Source organism: Oryzias latipes, chromosome 20 (assembly GCF_053564925.1).
Source record: "Oryzias latipes strain Hd-rR chromosome 20, Olatipes_Hd-rR_3.1".
Taxonomy (NCBI): domain Eukaryota; kingdom Metazoa; phylum Chordata; class Actinopteri; order Beloniformes; family Adrianichthyidae; genus Oryzias; species Oryzias latipes.
The window spans coordinates 13,140,072-13,147,496 of NC_136256.1; positions in this window are offsets into that span (position 1 = coordinate 13,140,072).

Genomic DNA, 7,425 nt, shown 5'->3' on the forward strand with positions numbered 1-7,425 from the left:
TTTCATCATTGTCATCCTAACTGGAACACACCGCTGTAATTTTAAAGAGCAATAAATGGATGTTGGTGGTGTGCCTCCTTGTTAAACAGACGCTTTAGGGTCAAGTTAAAAAGTTGCATTTATCTGCTGAAAGCCCCGTTCTAATGTGTGGAGGAAGCTGTGATGAAAAATAAAGGAAGTGTTGTTTTTCCTGAGCTGAGTGTGTACCAAGGCTGCATGTGTACAATTGTTTCCCTGTGGAACGGCCATATGTTCAGACTCTGAGTCTGACATGACAGCAGCTTTTGTCTTTCTTTTATATGCTACCACCACTGCTTCCAGATACATAAACGGAAACAGTCACTGGAGAACAGCGTGACACAGTATATCTTGCTCTCAGCGTTGCAGGTGGGGAATGACTGACACATATTCCCCCCTCGGGGCTCACTGCGGCTTGCTGCACTCTCTCGGCTGCTCGGAGCCTCTTCAGTGCAACGGCGCTGCACGGCACAAACCGGCATTATTGACTTGACCTGACTTGACTCGAGCTGATTCCGGTTATTGTACGTACTTGTTGCCCTCAGCACTTCCAGCACAAACCACTCCACAGTCAAAATGCTGAGCATTTGGAGGCTGCAGGGTTTGCCAGACTCGTTTATGAATCAAAATCTGTCAGCCTGTTGTGCTCCTGCTACTTTGGCAAAGAGCACGCTGCAGTTTGGATGACACAAAAACTCCTCTGCTGCATTTTGATCCATGCGTACTATTGCTTTTGCCTTGCCAGATAACTCCTTCCTGCACCAAGACACAAAACCCATATGTGAACAGATATAAAAAAAAATATGAATAAGATTACCACAATGTCATTCTGTAGATTGCTGATAAACCATCAGATTGAATTATCAGCCAGGTCTAATGGAGACATCAGAAGTAGATTATAGAGATCAGTCCAGACTGAGCGGAAAAGAACAAAGCATGAAGCACTGAGCTGATAAATAAGCTTCAATGAAACTGTGCACAGAGTGTGTGTGTGCTGTTTTAGCACGCTGCCATAATAAAGAACCACAAAAACAGAGGGGCAGACGAGTCTCCGGGTTCAACACCCAGTTCTCAAAAGATGCATCTCTGGGACACGAGGTAAACGAGTCCATTTGAATACAAATCCGGGTCGAACTGGGTCACCGTCATAATTGTCTTTGTAATTAGATTCCGAGTCTCTGGCTTGTGTCAGTCCAGTAGACAGCAGCAGTGCACTCAGAGGGACGGACCAAACTACACAGCCAGCCACTGGAGCCAGGGGTCGAGCAGTCGAGGAAGACGGGCGCATTCCTTTATAATGGTCCCCCGGTGAAACTGTGTTGTCCCCGTCCTTTCCTGCTCTCATTAAGGCATTCTTGGTAGGTCACATTGGCATTGGGACTATAGGTGCAATATTATTTGGTTTATGTACACTAATGATGCCTTTTTTTTGCTTTGTTTTGAAACATGCTGTTGCTACGCTTCACCTACACCGACACCACCGCATTGTCACATCCCACCCTAGGAACGACTCTGCATTCCCCATACTGCTTACAGAGTGTTTTCCTCAGCCAATCCACAATCTGAAGTGCAGGAATTTCATTTACAACAGCTAAACGAGATGTCAAGCTTTATAAAAGCTGGTATGATTTTCAATTTCCACTGCCATTGTGTACTGTATGTAGAGAGCAGAGCCACGTAATAGCTGGAGTCAAGGTCTGAGATGCTTTGAAAAGTCGTCGTCTCTCTTGTACAGGTTAACAGAGTGCATTTGCATTAATCACCATGACAACTGCCTCCTGTCTGTGTGTAATGCCTGGCAGAGAAAAGAAGAAAGACAGACAGCGGCGGAGAGATTGCGATAGCCTCGTGACAAGATGTATTTTAATTTCACACTCTGTGAGTATTTCTACCTTCCAACTTATGCATGTTATGGATTCGGCTTTGCTCAAATTGCAATTATTGCGTGAGAGGATGAGGTCAAATCACATTTGTGGTATTGCTTTTAAATTTCTTCTCCTCCATATGTCTTAGAAGTCAAAAAAATAAACCTCTTATAATGTTTTTGCCCATCCATGCACACATTTTTTGTAGATGGTAAAGTGCACATAAAACTGGTTAAAATATTTTGCATTTTAATTCATTTTCTCCCAGAAAAACATACAAAATTGAAGTTTTTTCTTGAAAATATTATTTATTCTTTGTCATAATAATGATGTCCTATGCTTTTGGTGTTTTACCTGCTATTTTTTTTTTTAAACATTATGAATTTAGAACCTCAAATAAAGTTATAAAATGATTTTCTTTTAGGAAAAAGCTGCACTGGACCTATTAGAAAAAAGGAGACTTCTCCTTTGGCGCAGCAGCATGTTGTGCCACTCTTGGCGGCCGCCTCAGCTACAAAGTGTTTTGGACAACCGGCAGTTAGTCTCTCATTCTGCTGTGGAAGAATTCTGTTCCAGTTTTCTTTGCAGATTTGTTTTTTAATGCAGACATATTGGACGGCTTTTTAGCACCGTCGGGCTGGTCGAGTCTGGAAAGTTGCAATTCTTTCCTCAGCTATTGCCAGGATTTCAGACACGTTCGGAAAAACAAATTGTCGGAACTGTAAGTCATGAACGTGACAGAGCTCTTAAAACTCTGGGTTCACAGTGGTGCAACCCACTGAAGCTGATTTCAGTTTACATTTCCCTTGGAGTCCATGCAACATTTATGCAAAACCATCTAATGAGGTTTAATGTAAAGATTGTTGTTTTTACAACAATGTTGTTGTTATCTTTAATCCCTTTCAGGGTCATAAGGCCGCCCGCCTAAGCCAATCTCAGCCACTATCGGGCAAGGGTGGGATACACCCCAGCTGGATTTCAGTATTTTTGGTATCATATTTTGTTTTTTAGACTTTAATACAAAATCTTTTTTGTCGTTTTTGTTTCATCCTTTTAGAGCGTAGCTTTCTGTCTGGATCATTGGTCGGATGAGAACAGATGAAAGGGCTCTAGCTTAAACACCTGGATTGATGAAGGTCATCTTGGATAAGTCTCCGATGCAGGATGCAGTTTTAGAACCCCTGACCATCATAGTACCATCCCCATGCTTGACTGTTGTTTGATTTTGTTTTTTTTTCTTATTCATTTTTATTACTGACTCCAGATACAACATGACACACACATTTACCATCTGTCTTATTAATAACCCTTCTGGATATTTCAGTCGAGGATAATCCAGAGAGGGTTTTTTCTTTTTTAATTTTATGTTAGTTCTCAATGTTCCAACATGGATCCATTGTTGTTCAGTCTCATGACCTCTGTCATTTGTTCTGGCTTTTTTTACGACCTTTTGTTAGGTTCTTGGAATCGTTTTGGTCAGTCTCCCCTGGAATAATTCTCCACAGTTCAACGTTTTCTCCATTTGTGGATGATGGGTTCTCATTGTGGTTGACTAGAGTTCCAAATAAAATGCCTCTAGTTCATTTGGATGAATATCTTTCAGTTACTTTGTTTTTCCTAGTATATTTTTGTTTTTTTAATAGGCAGGACTTTGTGGCTCTTTTTATGCGTTCATAGTCGGACAATATTCATGGATCTGAAAATCAAAGTTAAAGAATAGTGTCAAATGACAATCAATGTCTGAAATTCTAATTCTGATGATCTTTTGATCTATACTTTTAAGGAATTCCCAGGGGTCTTTCTGTTAGGGTTATGCAGTTTTTAGCCAAAATTAAACAACTCGGTTGTTTTCTCAGACATAGTTTCTGCAGGGCGGCAGGAGTTCATTAGAAATTCCTCTCTGAGTTGTTGGTGCGGAGTAATCTTGCCGCCACTTCCCATTCCCATCTGTTTATATGCTCTCCCGCTAGCTTACAGCCCCTCACACCCCCAACCTAAGGCAATGTTGAGACCGCCCTGGGTTACCCGCAACCAGTTTCAATGAAAAGTCAATGCAAATGCGTTTCAGGTTTCCGCGTTCTAAACTCTCACGTACACACATAGCTTTTATGTACTCATGATCCAAATGACAGGACCATAAAAACAAACAAAAAGGAACAACAATCATAAAAAATACAATAAAATAGAGAGCGTATAAAAACGCTAAGAACAATAAGTGTAAAAAACCAAATAACCCTTTATGTCAGTTTTTGGGCTCAACATATAAAAACTGCTGCCATTGAACGCAAGTTGAAAGTTTAACCAGGTCAGACTTTGACCAATTAGGGACTCTGATTATGTAGTGACTTAATTTATGACTTTCATTTTGATTCTCAAAAGTGAAATGATTAGTTGAGGTATTTTATGATACGACGACTTTCATCTATTGGAATAGAGCTGTGAAAGAAAAAGCCTGAAGCAAGATTTGCAAGCTTTTCACCGCTTTGACATTTCGCACCAAGCCTCTTCCAACTGTAAGGAACTGACATATGCAGGTAAACAGTAGAACACCATTTGGTAAACCTGTGTGTAGGAGCCCTATTAAGAAACATGTCCAGTGGGTGTCGCTGTTTTCATGTTTTGCTGTCAATTATAAATTGGTTGATGATCTGACCACACACAGGTGTGCATGAGCCAGATGGAGAAATGGTTTTTGACCGCTTGTGCGGGAAATGAAGCAAAAAAGTAGTCCAATCCGTTCAGTATAGTGTAAATTAATAAAAGAAACAAAGTAATGCAAAGTTGATCGGAGTAAAAGACTCATTTTTCTTCGTCGTATAAGGAAACGACAGCCCGCTTGGCGCGTCAATCAACTCTGGCGTCGCACATCTCAGTGTATCAAAGGAGCTAGAACTTAGTTAAATAGTTTCTAGGCCTTTAGCTCCTACACCGTGTTTAGGAACGTGTTTTAGTGGGTTTTTAACATTACCAGTGTCGTCCATGAGTAGATGCATCAGAATGGAGAGGAGCAGGGAGCTTGTGGCCCCGCCCAGTATATTTTCTATGTCACAAATACAATCTCTTTCCAATGGCATTTTATTTTGTCTACTCCTGATTCACCATCCTTTGAATAAAGAAATACTCACATATGCAATTTTAAGCTTACCATTCTTTATATATGTCCTCCATTATCAGATTAATGTTACAGTAACATGTTACAAACATAAATAACATGATTTTCATTAGAGTGGGTCTTTATTGTTTCAAAAGAAAATAATCCTAACTAAAGTCCAAGGACATTTTGTGACCAAAGTATGTCAATCTATGTAGCAAAAGCAGAAATTACATTTTTTAATTTAGTCTTTTAATTGGTTTTGACTGTCAAACATCACTCAGTGTGAAGAAGTTAAACTGTTTCCTTCAATCCTCGACTTCTCAGTTTTTTTTCTCAATGCTAACAGTAGCCGTTGTGTCACTCATTTGTTGTTGCTTTTTTACATTTCACCTCATCTCTCACTAAAAACCTCGGCTTCAAACTCACACTGGCACTCCCACAGAATATTAATCCTTTTCTCCACCTCCATCTCAGAAATTAATTTTACTCACAGACGTTTTTTCTGCGCCAGACCCTAATTAATTTTCGGTCACACGAATTAATTATCAACTTAAACGAAATGTATGGAGTGCACAGGAGCAAAAGGTAGTCGTGTTCGCTCAGGAATAAAAAAGCCAAACGTTTACTATGTGGGAAAATATTTGTTATGCTTTCAGACGTCTCACTTTGCGATTTATCATTCCGTCTACACGCACGTAGTCGTCTGAGCCACGATGAAGGAAAATGATACGCTCAGTGATCGTGGAGAAAGGCCATGCTCCTTCTAGTTTCAGCTGACATCCTGCATTATGTAGCATATTCTGAAGATTAATTGCGGCTCCCTAAAGAAATAGACATCTGTCTGCCACTTATTGAAGTGTTTTATTTTTAATTTAATATTCATTTTGCCTGTGTCATTCTTCAGGTCAAGAGGTTCTGTTGTTTAATAAAGAAGAATCAGGCTGGGAAAAGCCTTTCACGCATGCAGATGCATCATGCTTGTGAGACAACACTTAGGAATGTTAAAAGGTCCCTTCACCCTGAAGCGCCGTTGAAGCTGCTCTCTCAGAAGGAAGAGGCCTTTTAGAGAAGCTGTTACTGTGAAGGAAAAAGGAGCAAATATGATGCAGCAGTTATGTTGAATCTTCACATCTCCTAGTTTGGTCATTTTCAAACTGCCTCGGCTTTTTAAAGACATCAAAAGACAAGAGATGAGCCATTTTTGTAGATGGACGCATTCTTTTATTGCAAAAAATGGGAGACTCTGAAGATGTATAAAATGTACTTTCATTTTTGCTGACGTGATAAAAGGGTTGGGGTTGTTGTCGCCCTCCTATTAGGTGAGGAGAGGCAGTACCCATCTCTGCCCCATGCTGGACTTACCGCTGGGCCGGCCTGTAAGCTGTGGTGGAGCGGGCCTGGAGTATCGTGCAAACATCTTCTAGTGGGTGCTGGTTTGTCAATAGGAAGGAATGCTCAAGACACCCTGGTGGTAGGAGGCCCCTTATATGGAGCTTTTGGGTGGGTGAGGCCTTGTATGGTATACTGGGTGTAGTGCTACGTTCACACCAAGCTCAGAAACGTCTTCAAGCAAGCGTTTTCAATAAAAATTTTATGTAAAACGCATGTCTACGCGTTTTTCGGGCTGGCGTGTTTAAAACCCATGTGTTCACATATCACTACGAATGTTTTTAAGTCATTCACGGTCTATGTACAAAACACGCTGCGTCTGAGCGTTAATCAAAAAAATTAAAACAAGCAAACAAGTTTTGTGAGCAAAGATTACATAACCCTTTCAGTGACAATAAGATCTGTCCAACCCCAAAGACTTTCAGATACTATATGCCACTGGAAAAGAAAAGCTAGGGATAAAAAGTTATAATAAAAAGTAGCACTGTGGCTAAACTAGTCTCATTCTTGGAAAGCTGTGGAAAAAAAACGTTCTGAGAAAAAATAAACTGCATCCACTGCTGCCTGGTGAAAACACCCTTTGGGAACAAGGGACAACTCTGGCATCATTCACAGCCAAAAACAAACTTCTTGATAAATGTAACAAGTTTTACAGAACAGCAGACACACATAAACAGCAGACACTGTTTAAGAAGAACAGCAGACACAATTATAAATTTCAGCAGGTGAGTGCTGAGACAAGCAGCCCTAACAATTCCATGAGAATATAAGATATGTATTTTGAAAAACATACAAAATGACGATTGGTATTTTTCAAGTTTGTTGCATTTAGAACACTGTGTTCTGGGTTCTCACAAGCAGAGTGGAGAAGTGATGTGCATCATAACACTGTATCCACAGTTACTGACCACAGTCGTATCAGATAACACAGTTGCTTTTAACTTTGTTGCAGAAGCAACATATTTTTGATTAGTCTGTGCATGCTTTGTTTTCATCCTGCCCACACAAACTCAATGCTTGACAAAAAAATTATCAGGATGATGAAAACAGTCACTTTTT